Source organism: Amblyomma americanum, chromosome 7 (assembly GCF_052857255.1).
Source record: "Amblyomma americanum isolate KBUSLIRL-KWMA chromosome 7, ASM5285725v1, whole genome shotgun sequence".
In the NCBI taxonomy this organism is placed as follows: Eukaryota; Metazoa; Arthropoda; class Arachnida; order Ixodida; family Ixodidae; genus Amblyomma; species Amblyomma americanum.
The window spans coordinates 105,636,937-105,663,341 of NC_135503.1; the positions used below are offsets into that span (position 1 = coordinate 105,636,937).

The 26,405-nt window shown below is 46.5% G+C and overlaps 1 long non-coding RNA gene across 1 annotated transcript; it reads right to left on the reverse strand.

The window, feature by feature from the left end:
• Positions 1-871: 871 nt before the first annotated feature.
• On the reverse strand, positions 872-25,932 carry LOC144097370 (uncharacterized). Its single transcript, XR_013306994.1, has 3 exons — positions 25,828-25,932; positions 12,134-12,191; positions 872-1,155 (listed from the first exon to the last, which is right to left on the reverse strand). It is a non-coding gene; the product is annotated as an uncharacterized LOC144097370 (long non-coding RNA).
• Between the last annotated feature and the right edge of the window lie 473 nt (positions 25,933-26,405).

A 26,405-nucleotide genomic window follows, 5' to 3' on the forward strand; every position in this document is an offset into this window, starting at 1 on the left:
CTTATATTCCGCAAATGATTTTGTGGATTTTACTTTTTCGTCTCGCCATGCAAAATCATGCGCAGCTCCTGCCATCTTACATCTCGCCATTCCCAGCATTTGAGCATCGGACCATCCCCCCATTTTCCCAATCTCTTCTAGCATGGAAAAGAAATCGCAGATTGGAACCCCTATCTTATCTCCCGTAAACGTCGGATTGACGCTTCCTAATGCCAGCATGCTTGCTCCGAGCGACGGCTGTGGAGTGAGAGCTCCCTCAGATACAGACATTTTTTTTTTCGCTCAAGCCCTCCGGTGCCTCAAGCCTCTCAAATGCGGGTAAAAGTCCCACAATCAGTCCCGTGATTCCCTTTTGATTACAATTTTGAAGTCATGAATGTCGCAGCATTCAGAGGACATTTGCTTTTGAGACCCCACTTCTGGCACCAGTGTGACGACCCCCCCCCCTCCCCCCCCATAATGCGCAGGTCCACACGGGACGGAGAGGCAAAGAGACACCGTATGGCTCAGTTTAAACAAACAGATATATTCAATAATTTAAAGTAATTTAAAGTAGCTAGGTTAGGAGATTAATTTGATGTTTAATGCTGTGATAAGCGACAACCCCTGCCCGAAATTAATTTAGAGAACTGTCATCATCCTGATTACAGAAAAAAACTATTGAGACACTATTGAGTGCTCAAAATTTTTTTTATAGCGACAGAGCAATGCACACGAACAAAGAAAGGTGACGAAAATGTTGCACATGTAACTTGGCCGACTTCTGTAGCGATTAGCAGGGAAGTTCAGAACAAACACCATAGCTTTATTGTTTTCGGAACAGTAATTTCAACCTCGCGATAATTTAAATTTTGGAATTCTTAACTTAATTCTCGGCACTCGCACCTTGACTTTTGATAATACACGAGACGCCGCTTTCCTCGCAGCGGAACCTCCAAATGAGACACGGCGAACTGTTCCCAGTGTAGCAGCGCCCTGCAGCGTGAATGCCGTAGCCGCGACAGCTGTTTCTGCAGTCTTGTAGTCTTCATATTCAATACCACCCTCTGGAGCCTCATAGCAGATTCCGCCCCAAGGCCTCCCATCAGGATATGTTCCCCCGTCGTAGCAGAGGCAGCCTGGTGAGCATCCTTTAAAAGGCTCATCTGGATCGCACTGTTCGGGAGGAAAATGAACGAGCAGATATTCAGTTAGAAAAGGTCATAGGAAAGTTTATTTGCACACAAATTTATTTGTCTGAATAATGGAATGTCATGGGATATCGCGTAATAAGTGCGGAAGGGTGGCCAGGTATTTATTTTCACGCTGTTGTGTATTCAATGCGCACCCAATTCGTGTCAGTGTACATACCACATACACCGTTCGATTCTGCATGCTTTACACCGTTCAATTTTTTTTATGCCGCTGCCCTGCTTCGATTCCACCTGTGGACTCGCACTGTGATGATACACGCCATAGACCACAACAGAGAGTTTTTTGTGAGACGTGCGTTTTGTGTTAACTGTTTATATTATGATCAGGATTAAGTCATAAACATTGGTGTTAACATCCTTAAGCTTAACCCGTGAAAGAGCATGCGCTCATTTTGTATCGTGTTTACGAATAATATTGAGAGTTTTGCTGGATCCTGCCCCTGCTGATTGTTTTCACAAAACGGGTCAGCCATGAAACCATTTATTGCCGTGGCGTGATTTTTATGGGTTCACTAAGACTGGACACTAGAAACATCCCCTACACCTTGATACCCACTGTGCCCATAGTGAATGCGAATTCTTATGCTTGCATTTCTTTAGTTCAAACATAATACAGAGTCTTTGTTAAGAGTCACTAAATTAGGCACACTGAAGACGCCTGCGTCACGCAGACACTGCTTCATTGGTGCACTGCTATCTTAAAAAAGGCAGCGCTTCCAGCCACGCAACCTGGTGTCGGTATCGTTGTGCTATGATTGCTAGTCCAAATATTCTTTTTTTTCGCTATTATTTTGAAAAACTCCTGAGGTGATCTGGCAAGACTCAACGAACATCAGTTGAAAACTATGAAAGCATCCGCGGCATACCTTTTCGACTGGAAGGCAGGCAGCAACAATCGCCGTTTCGCCACCCTTTCCGCCACTCATCTTTATTCTCCTCAACGCAGAAATACCTTTCACTGTGCCTCAGCGGTCGCGTTTTGATGGAGGCGAAATGCTAAAGACCAGTGTAATGTGCGGTGTCCATGCACAGTAAAGAACCGCATGTGGTGGAAATTATCCGTAGCTCTCCACAACGCCGTTTCTCAGAGCCTGAGTCGATATAAGACGTTAAACCCAGTAAACTTAACCATAAAAAATGCTTTCACTGTAGTTTCGATATGGATGCTTCATTAGCTTCATTGAGAGTTCTTATCTGGATCACATTGTTTTGTGACGAATATAGCAGAGCTTTCACTTATGGCTTGTAGGTATCAAAACAACGCTTTCACGAAATATCGTCTTTGCGATGTGCTGCAATTTGCCAAACCATCCATATGGATGATGAAACAGGTCCTAACGGTGGCAGCCCTTCTCAGAGATTTTGGCTATTCTTATTCTATAAGATAACCATACTGATATGTAGAAGCGTGATTGTTCGGGCTAGTGTGGCTAGCGTTTTTGTTCTGTTTTGTCCCTGCTTTTTGCGCTAAGTGATCTCATGCGATATGTAGACATATGTGGGCTATGGTGCATGTTACATTCATCTAAATGTGCTTGCCGGTACCGCGATGTCACTGCTCACCTCAAGGTGAGAATCGCCAGACAATAGCCACAAACCAAGAGCGGCAAGTTCTTCATAGAATGTCTTATTTGTACTCGGTTTACAAAATGTATACTAGGAATAAGATTTAATAAAGAAACCACTATAAAGTTCGTCACTCTAAATCCTTTATATGACTTATGCGCACTAATGAGATTTTACTGCTGCTCATCTTCTCCTCCTGATAATTTCCGCCAGCTAGGTAGTTTCGTGGCCTCTACAATCACTTTTAATGCAAGCTGTTTTTCTGTCCACAATTCATTGATGTTTTTTACCCGAAACACTGTTGTTCGGCATAAAACATATGCACAGAACTTTGATAGCGGCTCTACAGTAGCGAATTAAAAATTGTACGACTGTACACGTTCATTTCAGATATTTTACAAATGCAGTCTGTGTTACAAGAGAGCAGTATTGAGGTATTCAAAAACCAAAACTATTCAAAAGCGACAAAAATCGCACCGTGCGGCTGGTGCAGCGCCAAGCCTCGCGAACATGCCTGGCACTTTTGTGATTGGCATGTTTGTACCCGCAACGCCGAGCGTTGCTGTCTGCCTGCTCCAGTAACGCGCCAGAGTGCTAATCTTTTTTTCGATTTCTCGCACTTGTCTGTGCCGATGTGCTGCGTCACGCAAAGCACCACCTCTGTTCCCGCATGCGTCTTCCGTTATCGTGGTGCTGATATTATATTTTAAGTCTTTTTTCCTTGGTATTTTGTGTAGTTTCAAGAGAATGTGTTGAACTCTGCGCAATCAATTGCAATTATCCGCTCAAAAGATTAAAAGTGCGCCCTAAATTCTCGCTTTACGGCCAGGTGCCTAGCAAGCGCTTCAGTGTCTCGGTGTTCGAGTCTAACTGCCGTACCCCCCCCCCCCCCCCCGCCCTTTACAACAAGCCTTTAGTGTTATATGAGTTGACTGGGAAGGTACTCAAGAATCAGTCCACAGGGCTTCACTCCAGTCTACATGACGAAATAAACTTTTTGTTGCAAGAAGCACATGTGGCGTACGTCATGAAAAGGTAATTGGCGTAGCCAAACTTCCTGGAGAGCCCTTGCATCGCTCGACGCTATCTGATAAGGATGTGAACTTTTACTTTGGTAGTGGTGTTTCCTGCCCTCAGCATTATGCGTGCGTCTTTTGATAATATGATGCGTGGCATGTAAGAGAGAATTCGAAACCCACTGAATTTCAAGCTCTTAACCGAAGATTAGGTTGAGAAGGTCACGTTGAGCTAAAATTTTGAAGAATTTCAAATGTGTTTCCCGAAAGGAAATTTTTCAAATACAATTGCCCTTTTTAGTGTATATCTCTGCATTCGTGCAATTTCGGCGCAACAGGGAGCTAATAAAGCTAACTCTCTAATACATTCTAACAATAAATATTCGGCCTTGCTGTCAAAGTGAGCCTTGCTTCACAAATTCGTCTGGCAATTTCTCGTCTCTAGATGTCTTTTTTGCCAAAAACGCGGGTTCTTATTAATAGGAGACTGTTTAGTGAAATGCTTATAAACTAGTAAAGATGAGAAAATTCTCCCGTTCGATCAATACTTGACGGAATTCTCGCTGCCTAGTTTTTAACCGATGATACGAAGTCTGTCGTTAGGAGAAATTTTGTTTTCCTAATGCTGTGCTCTAGATCAGTTTTTCATATATTTTGACATTCTTATTTTGTAACAGACATGAAACCTTAGAACAACAAATATTTGCAGAAAGGGAGACGATGTCAGCTCTGAAAATTGTAATATCTGTACAAAAAAATTGAAAACTTCATTTGTGAGGCCCACGTTTCTAATTAAACCTTCTATCTCGTGATGGTTCTCAAGCGGGCTTAGCCCGGCTGATTCACCGTTTATTTACACTTCAAGGGAATTATGACGCGTTTTATGTGTTAGCGAAGGGAAATGTTTCTTACACCTGCGTTGTGAAACGTTCCTTTCTGATTTTTGGTTTAGGCAACTGTTGGCTTCCCTCGTATAAATGTCATAAAGAACCCCTCATTTCCTCATCCTTGTCTGCTGAATGGTGCCTCGGTTCTGGCTGTCTTGGTTCCCGTGGTAGCATAGGACTGTTCTCGCACAGCTTCCGCCTTCCCTGTTCGATCACGTCGCGCGTCGCACTCGCGGTAATGCAGGACGTACAACGTATACAAATTTTTGAGCCAGGGGGACGCTGGTGAACGCTCTAAAGGTTAGGTCACACGCCGCATTATTACCTCCGAAAGCAAAATGGATCTTATGAGTAGCTTGCTTTACTGCAGATAGACCTTGCGAAGACTTTTGATCGTGTCTAGCACTCGTTTCTGTATTCTCTTCTCGCGCGCCAATGCTGTATCATCTGTACCAAAAGCGGTGCAACTTTTTTACGACAACTGTTCCACTGGCTTCATTGTTAACGGTCAACTTTCAGAGCCTGTACCAATTCGGTCATCCGTGAACCAAGGATGTCCTAAGTAACCGCTACTCTTTTCCCTCTACCTAGGGCCACTTTGTTTAAGTGTGCTGCCAAACAACACTATCTGTGCTTTTGTTACCATTGGCAATAAAATCAACGTCCTTGCGAACGCCGATGATTTGGCGTTTTTCTTCATTGATAAACCCAGTATTGACAAAACTATACCATGATTCAACAGTTTTCCATTGTCTCAGGCGCTGAAATGAATAGCTTTAAATGTTCGGGTGTGTGGTTCGGTTCATCATGATCAACGCCGACTCATTATGCTCGCATTGAATGGTCAAATACCTTGAGTTCCCCCCCCATGCATTCAATTCTAGTGAGCATTACTGCAGGGAGCGGGTCACGGGCCTTTAAACCTACGCTTAGACTTTTGTTCCCCTCCGCCTATCAATTTTTGGTCAAGCGCAGGCCTGCAACATGTTTCTGGCAACAAAAAGTTACAACCTTTGTGCGTAAAGTTCCGATACTGAGTCTATTAAAAAAAATTCGTTTAACATTGAAATCATTTGTGCAGCACCCCTTCGTAATAGTTTCCCTTGTAGTCTACACACAGCTTCCAACGCTTCTTGAGGTCTTGTAAACAGTTGGAAAAGGCTTCTTTTGGCAGGGCTGTCAAGCTCCTTTGTCGTGGAGTATTGAATAGACTCCACGCTTCCCATCCAGCGACCTTTTAGGGCTCCCTACACAAAGAAATAGTAAAACATCGCATGGGGAGAGGTCAGGCGAGTGTGGCGGATGGGGAAGTGCAGTAATGCTGTGCTTAGCGAGAAATTTTCTAACGCTGAGAGCAGTGTGCGGCCTTGCGTTATCGTGGAGAACGCTCTATTGTTCAGATACATATCAGTCAGGGCGACGGCATAGCAGTGCATCACGAATGTGTTGGAACACGCGGATATAAAACTGTTGACTAACCGTCTGCCCTTGTGGGACTACCTCGTGGTGTATGACACCTCTGGCATCGAAAAAAACTATCAGCATCGGCTCTGTTTTGGTCGTGTGTCGCCGCACCTTTCTCGACGCCGGAGAGCTCTTGGACCGCCATTCGGCGCTCTGCCTTTTTGTTTGGGGATCGTATTGAAAACACCTTGCTTCGTCTTCAGCAATAACGCTGTCGACGAATGCAGCATCCTTCTCTGCCTCGGAAAGCAAATCTTACTGATGCCCGCGTGTCCTTCTGGTCCTGTGTGAGGGTGCGTGGCACAAGTCTGGCATTCAGTTTTCGTATCCTCAAGTTGTCACGCAAAATTTGGTGGCATGTTGTCTTACTAATGTCGATAGCATCTGATAGCATGCAGACTGTAATTATGCGGTCTTGCTTTGTGCGATTTTTCTGATCCGAACCGCGTTGTTTTCATTCTGTGAGGTTGAAAGGCGCCCCTGCCTTGTGTCGTCTTCCACCGACGTTCTTCCAAAAACAAACCTCTTGTGCCACTGAAAACTCGCGCCGTCGATAATGCCTCGTTTCCATAAGCGTCACGAAGGAGCTCATACGTCTGTGTGGCGGTCTTGCCAAGCTTCATGCTGAATTTTATGTTTACACGCTGTTCGAGGTGGACGTCCATCTCTCCACATTCACTCAGAGTGCGCAGACGACTAGTGACAACGTATTTTTCTACATGTAGTGCCATCTGGTGGCTGTCGCAGCAATTTACATAAATAGCTCTGGTCAGCCCAAAAAGATGGCGCTACACATAACCACAAACATTTGTTCTGGGGAACCATTTCTAGAGAACAAAATAAAGCAGTGTGGAAACTTTACGGAGAAAGGTTGTATTACGTTTTGCAGTTATTGCCGGAGGCACTACGACCCATGTTTTCACCAAACATTGGCGACGTTCATATGGGCCTCCAGTTTTGAGCTTATGGGTCGCGATTCCTTATTCACGCCTGTTTCTGCTTGCGAATTAGGTTTGACACTTATCTATGTGAGAGAGTTAGTTGCAGCTCTAGATGGAAGCTTCTGGGATGCTCTGATATTTGGATGGGAGCTGTGACAGCTCCCATCCTATCATCAAAGCATCCCAGCGCACTACTTTTGTGAATGAACGAGCGGCCCATGTTATTTGGTTTTATGAATGAAGTTTATGACTCAGTGCGTGTTCTGGCAGTTCGCTTTTCTTAAGAGTACTTATTCTCTGCCTCACGCAAAAAGTTTTGCAAAGGAATAATATCTATGGTCTTTCCGCCTCCATTGTATCGCTCTCTCTCATCTTAATCTATTGGTAATAATTTGCTGAAAGGAGAACGTAAAATGCCGATTTTACCTTTTGCTAGAACGTTTTTGTTTAAACTTCACACAGAATTCTACCTGTTAAAATGTGGCTTCACAAAAAATATTTTTGTTCCTTCTGTTAATGGACGCCAATGTGATTGACCCGAAACCATCGCGCACTGCTCTATTGGCTGCAAAGACGTGATAATATTGTTGGACATTCTAAAAAGGACGCTGAAGAAAGACTTTGTTTTGAATTCTCACAGTGTGCGTCTTCTAATGACCACCCATTATGACCGCAAACCCTTTGACTTGGATTTTCCTGCTCGGACGGTCCTGTGGAAAACGCTCATGTTGGACCGGAGTGCTGAGCCTGTCGTCTCTTGCAGCACACATTTCGGCCAGATGGTGCACCAGCTGAAAGACACTTACACATACAGCGACAATCAGCCGTACTGGTTCCCGTTATTGGTGTCTTGTCTTTTTTTGCCGCCGTTTCAGTTAAGTTGCGTTATGACGTCTGTTTTAGTTGTGCTCTTTTTCTATTTAACTTGCTCTGCTACTGGCTGATTACTTTGTAAATATTGTATATAGCTGTTTGATGCATATAAACGCATGGAATAAAACCATGCCGAAAAAGAGCAATGAACAGCCACAGCCGTACCTCAGATCGTAGAGCACTCGATGTAAAATTCCGAGGCTATGGGTTTGAATCCCAACACCAGCTTGTGATGTTTTTTAACGCGTTAACGCATGTGATGTTTTTTAACGCGTTTTTTTGTCGCGTTAAAGACTCCCTTACCCAGAAAAATTGGCGTCCGCGTTGCCAGCTTTCACTTCGAAAATTTACGAGCATGACACTGGAAAGTGGTGCCCAGAGAGAAACCAAGGACGAAGGTGGGCGTCATAGGTCACGTGACCTTGCAGCGTCATCAGCAGAGGTGGGGATTTGACCTCAAAAATCTGGACTTAACCTCAACCTCCAAAAGAATTTGCCGACCACACTCAACCTATGCCTCATCAGTTGAGGTTAAGGTCACCTTAGGCGCCCTCACCTCACTCTTTCTTAGGCCACTGCTGACCTCACTAAACCTCACCTCAACCTCAGGTTGTGAGGTTGAGGTCGGCTGCTCAACCTCAGAAAACAAACGAAAAAGAAAACAAAAAGCGACTAAGAAATTTTTTCAGTTAAAACAATTCTGAGAATCCTGCGAGACATGAAAGCCAAAATGATGTTGGTATTATTTAACTGGGTGTATACAGACACTATTGATGTGCACGCAATAGGAGAAGTTTATAATTCGGGATGAACCCTCAGAGAGTATATGGCTGGCAAACAGGGGTGTCCATACGCGGTTACCACCAGTACGTCAGTGAGTACTTTATAAGTGTTAATATTTGGCAACCTGCTTCGTGTATACTTGTTCGTATTAAAAGCCTCTCGCTCATTCATGCACGAACCGGCAATTGACGAACACAGACCTTCTACACCATCTACCAGAAATTGAGAGGAGGGGGAACGTATTCACGATATTCTTTTCAGGCTTGAGAATAATTACCGAATATAAGCAAACTGGACGTCGGTGTACTTTCCAATGCGACGGTTATGCAGACGCTATCAGTATATTTCGATTTTCTAGCTCTATCCGGCATAGCAAAAATGCTCTTTTCAGTCCTATGTATGTTGCCTTCGAAAACACTTAACAAGCTGCGACTGTAGTATACCAACAGAGGCACGTTGTATTTATGTCTGTGTAGAAGCGAGCGGCTTCTTTTACTAATACGAAAGCATTAGATGGCTCACTTTCAAGGTCATATCCAAAGAAAAGTGTCCGGAAGAAACGGCACCATGTGACGTCATGAGCCGACAAGTCACGCGACGAAGATGCTGACGCCACATAATTATTATTGGTAATTTTTGTAATTAGGTAACGCTAAGAAAAGTTAGTATAATTAGCGGTTACACCATGTGAGTGTGACGTCATACCAGCTCACGTGACAACGATGTAACGTACCATCAAACCTAGTCACGTGACGACGCTGTAATATGACATCACACCTACTCACGTGACGACGGTGTAATTTGTCGTCATACCAGGCCCCCATCCACCCCCATTCCAAGATCCATATGAATACCACGTTACTGCACATGCGCGCATGACGCATTACAAAAAGTGCCCACAACCTGGTTCACATTAATGACATTCGGATTGTGCAGCAGGTAAAAGCGCCAGTTGTCATGTGTGACATACTCCAAAGATCATGCAACGACACATGCCTTTCACTCTCGAGATGATGGAGATGATGATGATGCCAACAGTGTATCCTTATGAGCGCGGGGAAGTCTGATATACCGCTAACAAATTAAAAGTTGCCAGCATATTGATTAAATATTGTACATTACCCATATTGATTAAATATTGTACATTACCCAGCAACCGAAGACAATTATTGTGCGGGAAAATAGGAATACATGAAGCTTAAGGATGATGATGTTCATGTTCCTAGGAGGTCAATAACCTCCCCCGTTTCTGCCACTTCCCTCCAGTTGGCGATGGTAATGGTTTCGAAATCCTGAGAATTCTCCGATGGCTCTTTGATCCCGCGGCATTTTGCAAGGAAGGGCAAGATTACGTCTTCGAACACTGTGTCAACTATAAAAATCACAGTGGTCAAAACAAGGGGCCTATAGTGGGCATCGTGATCCGCTCTCTCTGTAAAGAGCACCACGTCCCTACGCTCAAATTTCCCCGCAGGAAAATCATTTTCCGAGCCCCGCCCACCCAGGGGAAAAAACGCGTAAATGCTCATACGGCTCCACAGAATTCTGGGTACCATTTCGACAACCAGTCCGAGACAAGCTGCTTTATGTTAATCAGTTGTTTTCCTTCAAAACTGAAATAATCAATTGTACGCCAGCATGCTCGACGTTTTTTTACATACAAGAACACGAGCACCGCGCAAGCATTCTGCGAAGCCGTTTAACGTGAATGATGGGTCGCTGCACAATAGCTAAAGGAAAGATAACATGTAGTGCCTGGTCGTCTGCAAGGCAGGCCGCCAGCCTAACTGATCACATACGAGAAAAGAAAAAAAGAGAATGATTAGAAACATGCACACAAAAATCGCACACTAAACAAAGAAGCGAACAACAGTGTTCCCCATTAAACGTCATATCAGATTTTAAACAGCGACTCAGCAGCACAGCGCGAGCATGTAATCAGTTCTATTCACACATCTTCACTAAAAAAAAAGGAAAAGGAATCAGGTACCACATCACCGTACACTCATTATACTTTTTGCATTTTTTCGCCGCTGTAACACCGCTATGCCTCTGCCTTCGCCTCATGTTGCAGTGTTTCGGCATAACAAGCGAATTTGCGAGAAGGAAAAAGAACCGGAGGCAAAACAGGAAGAACAAAAAAGTTAAACTATATATGCATCTGCTTGCATACGGAACGGGAATATAAAGAATTACTGTGAGATTCTAAATGGGATGGCACCAATAAAAAGCTTCGACGGTGTTATACAGGTTTTTCTGGCTTCTTGCATTTTGAATCTAATCAGCAGGTGTCATTGCTTGGAACCGCCCTAATCACATTTTCTCGCCTATGCCGACTACTCCAGTTTCTGTTAAGCCAGCTGTAATGTACAGCAGGATCCCTGTTATTCGGCTGCAAGGCAAGAGCCATGGCGTCAGCGCCGGCAACGAGCATGAACACGAAGCAGTCTTGCTTGGGGCTAACCGCGCTGCGACAAACTTATTGCGTGCTTGTTGGACTGAACTTATTTGTTTGCGGCACTAAACAAAGCTACCGCGGGTCAACGTAAGTTACGTGCTTTGCTCGCTCTCGGGAGTTTGAGCCGACCGGCAGGCAGATACGAGTACTACGCCAGTGGGGCAAGGGAGGGGTGCGTCTTCCTGTAGGCTTGAACTGTACGGATATTACGGCACAGCACCGAAAGCTAAGAAGGAACTGTGTCCTCCGGTTGTTCAAACAGGGGAAACCGATCATCAAGCGTCATTGCATGAACACTGCGGTGATGCTCTGCAACTCAGCTTCGGAAGAGGCACTCGTCGTAGTAAGACATGGCAGCTGCAAAAATCTCGCCTCAAAATTTCGACCTCACTGAACGACGACCTCACTCAAACTCAAACTCACGCGAGAGGTTAAGGTATGATTTGCTGACCTCACTCACGAAATATCTAGCCGTCGCCGACCTCACCTCACGACGTGAGGTTGAGGCCATTTTCAGGTTGAAGTCGACCTCATGAGGCCGAAACATCATGAGGTTGCCCACCTATGGTCATCACAACTTGCCCACCAGAAAGTGAACAAAGGTCTCATCGTGGCAGGTGACAGATAAATTACTGATCAGTCGCTCGGGAAAACTAACGTGAACCGCACAAGAACCATGGCTGGGAGAACCTGCCTTCTCAGGGTAGTGACGCATCGCTTAACCCCTGCACCACTGCGCCAGGAAGGGTATGAGGACTTCCAGGAATCAATGAATGTAACGTATACAGTGACCTTCTGCATATATGCGAATAAATTAATTAGTCTATCGCATCATACCCTAAATGCGGAGCTTGTGTGGCGCCTCAATTTTTTCAGCTTTCTATACAATTATGTATTATTATGATGTCTCTCGTCTGATTGCAGTTTGGCACTAAGGACAGTTTTTACTCACCGTTCCTAAACAACCCTCGTAAGGTTCTTTAGCGTTCCGATCACATCCATTGCATGCCCTGAAATGTTGAATGTAAAATTCGTTATTTGGTGTCTGTCGTTTGGCCGTGCTATAGGCAATTTATTAAACCCGTATGTGCTAGATATGAACGTACAATACATCAAACGCTAGGCCATGAGAGCTTGCGTAGTTTGGTAGGCCGTTCCAGTTGAAACGTTCTCCACAGAAATATGCATAACATGACCAGCAGTCAACCTTAGTGTTACTGTGTCTACGCGATGTTTGCTGGCAGCTTGTTGTAGATCACCTCTGACTGGATCAAATGCGGCCTATAGTATCTGCGAATGCAGATTGCTTCAATTCAGTGTACACTGTATATGCGATGGGATTTAGATGCTTCTTGCGACAAGTCATGTGTGCTGGTGATTATCGGGAGAGATTCTAGGAGCAGCGGTAAGTGGCGGATCTCTGCAAGGTCCCAGCGTTTATTTCACAATCTGGCTCTAATGCGCATTGTGGTAACCAGAAGCTCTGAGTAGCGGTTCTGGAGCGTCTGATCGACAATGACTGGACGAAGAGGATGAATGTGGTGGGTAACAGGGGTAGGAGGTGTGCTCGGGTAGCAATCGGCCACAGTGTGGTTTGAATTGGAGTACTTACGAAGGTCGTCTGCCAGGGGACGTAGGATTAGAAGATCAATGCGGATTATGTGCAGCGTGCTGAAAGATCCATAGCCATGTTTGGCGCTGGAAAGACCGGCCGCCTGCCGGTTTCCATGCAGTTGTAGAAAGTCTTCTAGGCATAAGCAGAGCCCCGTGGACCACAGGCGCTCAGTGGGCGCGTGTATAGGAAAGTTGAGGATGGTCCTGTATCACATCGGAAGCGCAACCTCGATCTGCTGTTTTATGATGAGTTGAATTGCGATATTCAACTCTAAACAGTATTTTACTGAGCGCTAATGTGCTCGCTAGCTGCTTGGCGTGGCTTTCGTGGAGGTCGCCGTTGTTATTGAAAGATCCGGCGGACGAAATAGCAGTGGGAGTTTTTTCTCGCCTTGCGCTAGAACCTGCCATAAAGTTCTATTCAATGTAACGTCGTTTTGTAATGCATGTCTACTCGGTCCCCGCATACGTTGCAAATTACTTCTTCCTGAGCTGTGGACTTCTTTGAGGGCTGGTTGCACAGACTGCACTGTACCCGCCTGTTGAATATTGTATGTTCTGAATGGAAGCATGAAGCACCTCTTTACCGGCAACACGTCATGGCACTCGTGCTCTTCTGCTCGCCAACGCAAACTTCCACAAAGAACTCGCGTGAGCTTTCCATCATTGCTGACCAGACCACAGTAATTACTCCAAATTTTCCGTGCGCTCTTGTCTACCAGGAAGACATAGACCGTAAATGCACCTCATCTCACTGGAGGTGCTACGGATGTCTGAGAGACAGTTCAAATGTTTTAGACGTGGACGAAAGTTTACCGTGAATTTAAGGAGGAGGAGCGCCGGAAATGCTCACCGTAGTCGGTCAACCTCCATTATTGGCCCATGACGGAAAGCAATCGATATACAGCAGATAGCGTATACATGCTCTTGAAATGTAAAACAGAATATAAGACGCTCCCGTTAGCAAAAAATGATCTCGAGTTTTACGAAGAAAAAATTGCCGAGCTAGCTGTATATACGAAAGGAGGTTCTGCGATTCTATGAGAGCTTGTGCACTTGTATGAGACTGCTGAAGTTGTTGAGTCCGCCTTTTAACGTGACAACGTTAAGGAGCTCGTGTCACAGAAAATCCGGTGTCGTCGGCGTCTTTGGCCGTGAGCGAAAAATGGCTCATCTCAGTGGACACCTGAACCGCGCCATAAGGGAAGGGATTTTCGTTCCCTTACGGCGCGGTACAAGTGTCCAGCGAGAATTGTGAGACAGGCATCATTTCCTTCCTTAAAAAAAATTTTCATTTCAATTTTTTTCCCTTACAGCCCGGTTCGGTTGTCCACCGAGATATGTGAGAGAGGCGTCCTTTCCGTTGCTAATTTTTTTGCATTGGAAAACGTTTATTATCGGCTTGAGTTATAAATGGGTTTGTTGTTCTTGTTAGGTGGCCGTCAGTGAAGACTAGCGGCGACCTCTTCGGCTCTCGTCACCACCTGTACTTGGGTTTCCAGGTCGGAGCTGAGCAACAAGGTCTCCCACGGGCCCGGGAGCGCGAACCTCTTGAGCGATATTGTTGGGGGATCTCTTGGACAGTCCTAGAAGATGTGGTCGGTCTACGGTGGCTTTGCCACCGCATTTGCTGCATGCCGGCTTAAATCTATCCGGGTACACATGGCTTAGGACAGCTGGATTAGGGACAATTTTTGTTTGAAGTTGTCTCCACAGTACCTCCTGTTCTTTGTTCAGGCTTTTATGCGGAGCAGGGAAGGTTAGCCTTTCTAGCCTGTAATGCTGAGTAATGTCATGGTAGGTATGAAGGCCGTCTCTCGTCATTTAGACGTCCGAGTTAGCGTCCACAGCTCGGCCGATAGATCCTCAAACTTTATCGTGGGCTGCCTCGTTCCCCGGGTTTGACGAGTGAGCTGGTACCCAAACCAATTCCATGTCTGGCCTGCCTTTCGGGTAATTCCTGAGAATTCCCAAGGAGATGGAAGATATTCTGCCCTTGGCGAAATTGTCAATGGCTGCTTTTGAATTGCTCACAATCACTTCTGCCCGCGGGTTTGTCAACGCCAAGGCGATTGCCGCTTCTTCGGCTATTTCTGACGAGTTGGTGCGTACTGTCGCATTTGCTATGAGTTGGCCTTCCTCGGTCACCGCGGCTATCGTGAATGCTTTCTCGGGTGTTGGGTAAGCTGCCGCGTCTATGTAGACTACGTCCTGTCGGCGTTCAAGTTTCTTAGCTAGGGCTTTTGCTCTGGCCTTGCGTCTGCCTTCGTGATGGACGGGGTGCATATTTTTCGGTAATGGTTTTACCGTGGTTGTCCTTCGGAGGTTGGACGAGATTTTTTGAATATCCGCGTTGAACGCTTCCGCGTTTATTCCGAACCTTTCTAGGATTGCGCTACCCGCATTGGTTCTAGTGAGCCTGAGCTCTTGCATTCTACGATGGGCCTCAGTCAATTCGTCTAGCGTGTTGTGTAGGCCGAGTTGCAGTAAGTTCTCAGTGGAGGTGTTGACTGGTAGACCTAGGGCTGCCTTGTAGGCCTGCCTGATGAGTCCTTCAATTTTGAGTTTCTCAGCGTTGTATAACTGTAGATAGGGGAGGGCGTAATTCATCCTGGTGATGACAAAGGCTTGCACCAACCGACATAGATCTTTTTCCTTAAGTCCTGTTCTCCTGTTCGCTATGCGTCGGATCAGTTTAATGGTTTGGTGAACTGAGGCGTTTAATTTTTCGATTATTTTGGTGTTTTGGCGGTTCTCTTGTATTATCATTCTAAGGATTCGGATGGAACTCTCCTGTCTAATTACTTTGCCTTGAACTTGTATGCTTATGTTTGATGGCGGGAGGCTGGATTGCTGTCCTCTCGGAATGTCTCTTTTAATTAGGAGGTCCGATTTGGGATGAGAACATTCTAGTCCTACCGTTTAACGTAGGGTTCTGTGGTACCGACGGCCCTTTGTAGGGTCTCTTCTATCTCCCCATCATTTCCCTTCGTTATCCAGAGAGCAATATCGTCGGCATAGATAGTGTTTCTGAGATTAGGGATGGCCTCGAGGTGTTTCGGTAGTTCTACGAGGGCCAATAAGAACGGCGAGAGTACTGAGCCCTGCGGGGTCCCCTGACAGCACATGCATATAGGATCCGAGATCACCCCATCGAGCGATATCTCTGCCGTCCTTTGTTCCAGAAACGATCTTATGTAATTGAAGGTTCTGAATCCTGCATTTAGCCTCGATAGGTTAGTGAGGATGGCCTCGTGTGACACGTTGTCAAAGGCCTTGTTTAAGTCTAATCCGAGGATAGCTCTCGGGTTCTTGCGTTTGGGGATTACATTTTCACTAAGTTGAATCATGACGTCCTGCGTGGACAATTGGGCTCTAAAGCCTAGCATGGAGGGGGTAGGCAGTTATCCTCCGTGTATCCCTGGAGTCTGTTTAGAACCACGTGTTCCATTAGTTTCCCTAAACAAGATGTAAGGGAGATCGGTCTTATGTTTTCGGCTGTTTAACTTCTTGCCTGGTTTAGGTATAAAGATGATTCTGGCGTGTTTCCATTCTTGAGGGATTTCACCCTCCTGCCAGAGTTTGTTGATTAGGTCAGTTAGAGCAGTCACTGACTTAAGGTCTAGATTTCTCAACATTTTGTTAGTGACGCCATCGGGTCCTGCGGCTGATGTCGTTTTTAGTTGGCTCATGACTTGCCATTCTACCGCCGTGCTGAATTCCTGGTCTAATTCTGGGTTCGGCTCGCCCTTATACCAGGGAAGGGGTTTGGTGGATTGCGTTGTGTTTAGGTATCTATCCTTGAGTTATTTGATCAATTCTTCTGTGTTACCTGCATATTTGTGTGCTACTTGAGAAAGTCTATTGCGTTCAGCCGATTTGGTATGTATGGTGTCGAGTAGGTGTCGCAGCACCGGATTGTTGAGGGGTATATAATTGGGACCTGTTTTGACGAGGTTTTCAAGCCCATCTAGACGCCTACGGAGTGCAGCATCCTCCTCCTTTAGCTTTCTATTTTGCTCCAGAGGCGCGCGCACCATAGTGTCCGCTTGGGAGACAATGTCCGCCCAGCTCACCTGTTTGTCGGCGTTCTGGGTGGTGCTGCTGCTTTCTGAGAGGGGAGGTTTCTTGCGCTCGTTGCTCTTGCTCCTCGGCATGCTTGATCCGCGGTCGTCCAGGGGCGGGCAGAAGGTAAACCTGTCCCTCGACTGACTTTCGCTGCGGCGTCGGCTCGACGACCGTTGTCTGGATCTCGAGCGTCGTCCGTAGTTGTCGTCGTTTTCCGACGAGAGCAGGGGGTACCGATTTCCGTTCGATGGCTTCTTGGCCTGGAGTTTCTTCGGTTTCTCGATGAAACGGTGCTTGCAGTTGCGGCTTCCCGTAGCATGCGCACCCTCGCAAAGTATGCATTTGGCCTCGCAGCTGGGGGACTCGCCTTCCTCCGGTGGCGGGTGCTCCTCCACGCAGCGACGGCAACGTTGGCTTTTCGGTCTGTAGCACACATCGGCTCAATGCCCGACCCTGCGACAGTTGAGACACGTTTCTACCCTTTCTTTACACGGATAGCAGGTGAAAATGCCTGTTTGGAAAATCATTTCCTTCGGCGGTTTGGTGCCCTCGAAGGTGATAACGGCCGCTCTGGAGCGTCCCATGCGGCGTGCGTTGACGATGGGGAGTTGTGGGTTTTCATTGATGTAATAATGAAGAATTTCATCCGGCGTCTCGTTGCCAAGGGCTCCGTAAATCACTGCTCTTACGGATCGCTCTGGCGTGGGGAATTGCGCCATTACTAGGAAATATTCGTTGTTCATTGTGAATCCTGGCATGCTCCGGTAGGCGTCTGCTCGTTCTTTCACGGGGGTGCTGATCGTGAGGGTGTTGTTGTACGGGCTGATCCGCAACCTGTCGCTCGTGAAGATTTCTTGAGGTGGGAGGTTGAGCTGCTGGCAGATCGTTTTGAGCAACTGCCCCGGGGTAGTTGTGCGAAGGTTTAAGTTCCTCGGCCTGACAACGACATTGCGGTCATATTCCGGTAGGCGTGGGAGTGGTGGCCTCCTACGTCTCGTTGACGACTTTTTATGATCGGTCACAACTGAGGACTTGCCTGTGTTTCGGGCGCGTCCGGCGTTGGGCGATCCGGCGTGCTGCTGCGTTAGGCCAAGCTGCTCCGCTCTTTCGCGGATCCTGATTTGGCGTGCTCCTTCATATTTTCCGCTGATGGTACTCCATCCTTCCTCGGAGAGGGCTGCGGGGGTGATCGACTCGCCTTCCACGGCGTATACCTCCATTGTAGCAGTTGTGGGGGCCCGCGTGCACCACGGCGGTCCTCCGGCGTCCGATGTCGGGTTTGCGCCTAACCCGTTCTCGCACGCGTTGAAGTCAGAACTGCCCGAAATTCGGCCGGATGGTGGCCCACCCGGGCAAATTTTGCGTTGGTCGATGCGGCTCACCTTGTCGAATCTGGCGATGTTGAACACGAGTCAATCGTGATGGCGCGTAGCGCCGAAAACGGCTGCAAAGCGGGAGCGTTCGTGGAAACGTCCGCACCGCTCAGTGGCTTGGAAAGAAATCCTTCCGTTGCTGAAAAAAATTTATTTTCATTTTTCTTGCCTTACGGCGCGGTTCAGGTGTCCACCAAGATATGTTTCATTTTATAAACTTGTCCGGGAAAGGGCTCGCACCGAAGGACGATGGTGTTCTGTGGATTCCTTGGCAATGCTGCAACACGCTGTCGCGTCCTGCTCTTAAAGGCGAAGCTTGAGCGTCCTCCAAATTTTTTATTACCCGACGTGCCCGTGACGCATGAAGGAAGTACCGCAAAATGTATTTGGAAACAGCTTAAACTGGCAATACCTGCACGAACAAATGACGGCAACAAAAGGACCTGTTGGGCAGCTGTTCGGCAAATTAGCAGAAGATTCGGTGTTCTGCGGGGTATAGTTTTGGAAAAGAAATCATGGAAAACACTTTGCAAATTTTCTGCATGAGAAACTTGACTGACCTGTGATGGCGACCTCTTTCAAGTGAAGAACCAATCATTTTCTTCGATTCTCCATCGATCTGACAGTATGCAATACTATACTGCGAGATTACTCATGTAACAGCTGCTTTTTTCATGTAATACCGCTATCTCTGATGTAACACCCCATACCTAACAACTTCGAGGTGTATTATAAATTTAAAAAAATGCGTGTATCGGCGAGCACGGCACGGTAGCTTTAGAAAACTAGTGGGGCACCTATGTTGGCGGACTACTGGAATTACTTCGGGTTTATTTCGACTCAACCTTTACAGAGCGGAAAGATGAAAGAGAAGAGTGGAATGATACCGGTTCCTTTCAAAGACAAGGGAGCTGTAGTACATAAAAGTACATGAGCGTTTAACTTGACCTTACTATGCTCGACAGAATTCTGAGTAACTGCATAGGCTGAGGTAATTAAAGATTTTCATATTTTTTATTTTTTTTTATTTATTTGTAACATTCTTTCAGGCAGAAACGGTCAAAGATAACAGACCAAAAGGCAGATGCTCTCTGCCTGACGAGGGCCCTGTCACCCATACAGTGGCCTGATGTGTACAAAAGATTACAACATTATTTGTGAATAACTTCGGTTGGCTTAATCTAACTTCCTAACTTCCCTAACTTCCTGACTTCCTAAATTCCCTGGAATTGCCTCAGGTTATTAGTTTCTTTACAAAGGCAATGACATTAATTCTATGCCCTGAGAAATGTGGCACTATAAATCGATGCACTTATTGCGGCAAGCCATTTCCCGTGCCTATTCGCGCTTGTTCAGCATTCAATTAAAGGTGCAACAAGCTTAATCTGGCATTTAAAAAGCCTCATCCAAAGGTAGTGGAAATAAACTTACGATCGTCATATATTGATGCTAAAATTTGGAGGACACTTAAGTTTCGCCTTTACAAGCGGAACGCGACGCGTGTTGCAGCGGTGCAAGGGAGTCCACGGAATGCCGTCGTGTGTTTGGCGCGACGCCTTTCCCGATGGAAGAATCGCTCAGACTCTATTGGAAGCCTCTCAGAGCAACCTATCCGCCACACGAAGCGATCACGAACGGGCTGCAGTAATGTTACCTCCTTAAATGGCTGTTGTGCGGCTCTGTTGTGATGTGATCTTGGAGGAAAGGAAAGGCGCAGTAACATTTCTTATGTCGGTGGACACCTCAACCACGCCGTGAGGGAAGGAAGAAAGTTTTTAGTGAATGAGAAAAGACAGAAAGAGAGGACGTAGTGAAGGTCTGAGTCGTCGTTGGCGTCGCATTCATTGACCACAACAGCACACAGATCCATAAATCACAAGCGCTCGGGCGCTACGGTTTCCATGACAACTGAATGGTAGACACCCGCACAAAACATGACGCACAAAGGTTTGGTCACCGCTGCATGGCCGTCTGAAGCCCGAAGAGGTCGCGAAGAGTTGCACCAAAGCTGCTGCCCACAGGAGTGAAACCGTTGTGTTATCCGCGGACTCCGCGTTGGGACTAGTTGACGTCTTCAAAGGTTTCGTCTGCTGGACCTCCAAATTCAAATCCACAACCCCTGTGCGATGTCAGTGCACGTTAAAGAACTCCAGTTCATCGAAATTACCGAAGATCTCCTTTACAGCGTCACTCATAGTATGAGTCGTTTTGGAACGTGGGACTCCATAAACCCAAGCTAAAAATCGAGCATAGTCAATCGCCCACTATCCTACCTCAGCGCAAGCTATTCGCATTTACTTTTAAAACTACAGCACGGATGGCGCTGTGTTGCCACAGATGATGGCACAGAATTGAAATGCTTTAAAGGAGAAATTCAAGTTGTCTTGTATCGATACGATACCAACTCCTGATCACAATATCGCCATTCTTACTGAAAACAAAGCTCTTGTAAGGTAGAAAATAGCAAGAAGCAAAATAACGGTATCGCTGCCACAGGCCAATCTCGCAAGTGCAAGCGTGATGACGTGATAGGGCAAGAGACGCCACCTTGGAGAAATGTTACTTTCTACGTGGTTTCGCGAATCTCTGAGGCTGAAAAAAAGGAAGGTTTCGCGGTTCAATATTGAAGTAAGTTTTGTTTTAAAACCGATAGTGCACTTTTATCACACAAGTAAGACAGACAAAAGACAACCTGAATGTTGGAAGCAAAGAAAACCGATGCTTGGCGGCGCCACAGGCGGTCAGGAGAGTTTCGATTTTTTTATGGCGCTTCTCGTCAATGAGCTTTGCGTGCCCCGTGGTTTTGTTTTTGACGCGCCTCGATTTACAACCGCCGAACAGAGAGGAACTCCAAGTGCTGCTTCAAGTGCTAGTTAACCTTTGAAGTAACCTGTTAAGGCTGGTCAGATGATGGTCACGGTCGATGAAAAACTATGATATCACGATGGTCTGTGATCGTACAAGGTAGTTCGCAGTATAAAGACACGTGTCTTCGGACGCTCGCCCGGCGAAACATTCCCGGCTGTGCAGTCAACTTCAAACTACTTAACGGAAATCGTTTATTAGAGACGGGAGACAAGGTACAACGCAGTTAAGAAAAATTGCTGATGGCCTAGCTCTATTAGGCAAGGATATACGTAGCGAAAGCACGGAGACATCTGCATCGGAAGAGCGCATCCACTAGATGCGCCTTTACTGATGGTTATTCCTTTAGCCGTCGAGGCGTAGTGGTAGCGTCTCCGCCTTAAGCGCCAAAGCCCCTGGCTCGATTCCTAGCCTCAGAACAGGATTTGTTTTTTATTTAGTGAGTGGGCGGGGGTTTCAGTGGCTCCCATAGATGCCGCCACCGAATACGTAGGTTACCGGTTAAGCGCAGGCTCTGTTAAGGCGCGTTTATACGCCGGCGTAACGCGCGCGCGCTGCACGGCGACGTCACATCGTCCAAAGCGAGACCCACGATACTCCAAATGCGCTTGACCGCCGAAGCGTTCGGCGGCTTCGGCGCGCTCTGACCGCACTGGCGGAGACTTGGAGCATGCCTATTTTGCGCTGAGTGCGCCAGCCGCCGCCGGCCCGGCCCGATTCGGCTCCGCGGTGAGGTGCGCGTTCTGACGTAATTCAATAGCTTCGGCAGTTGGGCGGAGCCGTTCTTTTCGAGCTCTCGCCTAATTTGATTCGTTCACAGTACACATCTGAAGGTACATGCAAGTGGGCGAGAGAGCCCGATCCAGTGGACCCGTTGGATCCAGCAGAAGCCGTTGAAGAGTCGTGCGTCGGCTTAAGTTTCAAGCCGCCAACTTTAAACGCGAGCGCCCTTGAGCACTCATCCGTTTTTGTGGCAAAAAAATAAATAAACAACCTTGCAACCATGGTTGCCCTTGCAACCATGGGAGACCTCGACGCCGCCTGCTGCACCGCGCAACCGCGCCGTTCAAGGAATCACAATCCGTTGCCCCAAAGCCCCGGCCAGCCACCGATGGGCGCAACGCGCCGACCTTGTCCTGGCCCCTCGCGACTCCCCGCACTGGGGTTATGATATTTAATTTGCAACCGCTGCTCACGGCAGAAGGGGGAAACGACCCACTGGCGCCTAACTTAACCGTGCTCCCTCAGAAGTCTCACACGCTCTGTGGGGCTGAGGTCGCTGAAATGCCGGCCGGAGATTTTGCGAGAAGTACGTTGTCGGGTTCGGGAACGGGATCCATCGTCACGCTGGCAAGACGCCGGTGCAAACGTAAACGAAGTGACGGTAGCGACCCCCGATAGATGCCTTCAACGTGCGGCGGCGGTAGATTTCATTTCGGCAGCTGCTAGACCGCACCGCTAGCTGCCAGAAATCACGGAGTCTCCGTTTACGTCACGTTTCGCGTCACTCTGTCCTGTGACGTCATAAGAGTTTTCCGTGACGCCATAAGAGTTCTCGAGTTTGAATCGGAGCGGCGGGAAAAACTTTTTCAACTTCAAATCCAAATTTCTTTGAAATATATGCATCTTTCGCTCCCGGAAAAGCGGCAACAAAGCCTTGAAATGCCGAACTATCAGATTTTGCTAACAAATAAATTTGATAGGTTTCTCCTCAGTGTTTCCTTAAAGAGCAGAATGGGATTGTTATCAGGTGCCGTTTCATACTTTTAATTATTCAAGTACGCACCAGTACACAAAGACACTTAATAAAGTCAAAGTCCACAGCGCAATCCCTAGATCCACTTTTTATTCAGTTCGAGCAAAAAAAAAATAGCCTTCGCAGCGTGTTGTGCGCATGCTCGCCACACAAACTGAAATATCTGCGTTCGATTCGCCGTATCTCTACAAGATTTTTTATTAGGGGTTGTCGAGTTACAACGCCAACGCCCACTATGCCGACACTGCGACACGGCTTTTCTGCAACACGAGCTCCTTATCGCTGTCGAGTTAAAATACCATGGAAGTGTAAACTAGAAGAAGCCTTTTTGAAAGCAAGAGTGCAAGCTTGAGGAATAACGTGAAACGTAAGAATTTTGCTTTCTTTTTGCCGAACTGCAAAAAGGACAACGCATATAAAAACAGCACCTCAGCTGAACTGTATTACCGGAACAATTACGTGGCCGTTGTTCCAGAGATGCACAAAACTCGTGATCTTAACAAAATCACCGAAAAAGCTGCAGTAGAAGTGCTCTTTTGAATACTTCAAAGGCTGTCTAGGTTGTATCCAAAATGTAAATGTTAATTTCTACCAGATCTCACAACAACATGCATGTTTGGAAAGCTGGGCGTCAAAGTAGACAAATAATATGCGCTTTTCGTTTTCGTCCTGTTTCGCGCAGATTTTTACAAACATGCTGTCCCTCTAACTCAGCCCGTTCACCATTCTCCTCCACAAAAACGAGTTCATCAAATGCATGGAGGTCTAGGCCTATTCCATTCCACTTCCCCGTGGCAACGCTTACATCGCCTAAACAGGTCGCTGTATGAAAGGAAGGCCAAAATAAAGTCGTGACCCTTTAACAGGGTCATCATGAAGATGCTTGCCTGCTCACTCTGCAACATGAGACAATGACCGACGATGTTACCTTTTATTCAGGGAGATAATAGTTTTAAAAAAAGGCCACAATAAGATCACACGCTCAGCAGTGCAAACCGCGATGATTTCGATCCCTTCTTCTTACCCTCCGACTTAAGGCACTGCATTCTTCTTTGTTTTTTTTTTCTGAACTGACGTTCATTTCTACGAAGGGAAAAAGTTCACATGCCTCGACATTCTGTCTTTTAGTTCGTTCCCTTTTCCTAATGGTTATTTGTTCTCTCTGCCTACAACTTTTAGACGCCTTGCTTTCATTACCTTTTGCGATGTTGCGTTCAGCTGTCTTGTTTCCTTTTGCTTTCATGACTGCGCTCAACACTTTTGTTTTGTTTGTTCGGTCAATTACAACGCATCTTCCTCTCTTCGGGGCACACATATTCGTTCCGCTCAGGTTTATATAGGTTCAGAATACTGTATTTCTCGGTTGTTTTCTGCGTCTTATTCTCCAGCGTGCTTTCTGCGCATTATTCTAATAGACTATCCTGACAAAATGTCCCGTAAATGTGGCCGCGTTTTCTTTGCGTCCTTTTTGTACTCGGTTACTACTTTTATTGGCAATGTAGAAAAAGCTGGAGTATCTGTGTCTTCTCACTCCTCTTATAGCTGAGCGGCAGGACGGCCGCCTTGCAGGTTACTCGCAGGGCGGTTGCTTCGCTTCGCTGATGGTATAGCTGGCGCGATGTATGAAACCTAGTGTAACTGGACATACGGGAAAAAACTTGTAATGGAAAAGTGCCTTTGTCTGGTAGTCTAAGGAAAATAATGTGTAAATAGAATCGAAAAATGACAAATTCCAAGCGTTACAGTCTACTGTGTTATAAGAGGACACTATTAACTCTGGCTGGGGGCTCTATTCCAGGGCGGAGAACGAAATAGCGTTTCTGTATTGCGTAACTCTGGCAGTGTTGCCAAGAAAAGCTGTCGCTGTTTATAGGATGCGGCATCTCCTATGTTGTGACTAGGCTTTGTTTGGGACTTCGTTACTTCTTCTAAATGATACGCAGGCCTGGTGTGTTTCCTCTATTCGCACACAATTAAGGCGGAGCAATTCTTTTTCTTCACATTCGGCTTGTGTCATTTCCTTCCCCACATGTCTTGATGTGTACTCCTGGTGGACGTTTCTTCATGATCATTCTGCAGTCGTTCGGTGATTCTCAAAGTAGACGTAAAGTCGGCTTGTGTCATTTCCTTCCCCACATGTCTTGATGTGTACTCCTGGTGGACGTCTCTTCATGATCATTCTTCAGTCGTTCGGTGATTCTCAAAGTAAACTTAAAGTTGGGAGATTGTGTGTAGTCGTGTACAAACCTCATTTCGATTCGCGCTCCCCCAAGCCGATGCGAAACCAAGTCGACGGGCAACTCTTTCAATTCCACTCTTTACAGGTCAAGCTGCTGATTTTGCGATGTCTACACCCACGTATGCGTTGGTGTGTCTGTGTTTAGGTGATCACTATCACAGTAGTGTAGTATGAATGGAGTAGGATTGAAGAAGGCGTATCAAGCGGGCTCACGAGCGCTGTAGCAGTGGAACGGGACGTTACGTAACAACACAAGCACGCCACAACGTAAACTGCCAATTGGAGAGTCCGCCGCTAGTGCAGAGGGCTGAGGAGCGGAACAGGGAGACGCGCTAGTGCGAGCTCGCCGTCGTAGATTTCAGTCTCTTCGAAAACTGTCAACCACTAACGGCGTTGGCCCGAAGCCTGTGCTATGGAGGCGGCATGCAAGCAATACGCATTTGGTTTCAAATTCCCGGCATCTGAAGCACCGAGAGAATGATGTTCGTTACTGCATTGTTGGCTTTCACGGTTAAATTTGTGCAAGGTATGCGCAAGGGAATGTAATTCAATAACAACGATTTTGCGTTTCTGAAATCGCGCTGGTATTCATATTCACTGCAGAGCGTGGGTAATCTTTGTTCCTCATCGATTTGAAATTTCAAATTCGATTTTTCACTGGAAAGCTTGTCTACCCATACACAACGGAAAGATAGGCAGCGTGCGCAGAATTCAGCCGGTCTAATACTTACTGTGAAGGACTCAAAACCCCATTCAGAAGGAGTAGCAACAAGAGAACACATCTCATTCTGTAGGCGTGCAAGCAAACTCAGTCGACAAGCGCTCGTTCTAGCCCATGTCTTAGTTGCGCTGAAAGTCTATAATTTATACCTTACGAACGCGGTTAAGCAACGAAATATCAGCGTAGAGGGCGAACAGAAATTCAATCTATCAGCAAACGCATAGTTACATGATAAATAGGTCGGGTGAATTCCGCATTATGCGAAATAGTCACCGATATATAGCTTCTAACTGTCAAACGAGATATCAATTTCTCGCAAGAAATGTTCCAAGCAAACATTATTCACGAGTGCCTGACACATTTCACTTGGAAAACCAACGGCTGCTTTAGTATGGTATTCCGGAGCCGCTGCGCCCTGAACACGTGCAAAGTAATTAAGGGCGGTTATATTAAAATATTCGTTTCAAACTCATAAACACTTGTCTCGAAATAGTTCGGAAGATAACACTGGAGCGAAGCTATATGTAAAAGAGCAAGTTGTGATATATTGGAAGTATGAGTGATTTTTTTTTACCCAATGGTAAAAAA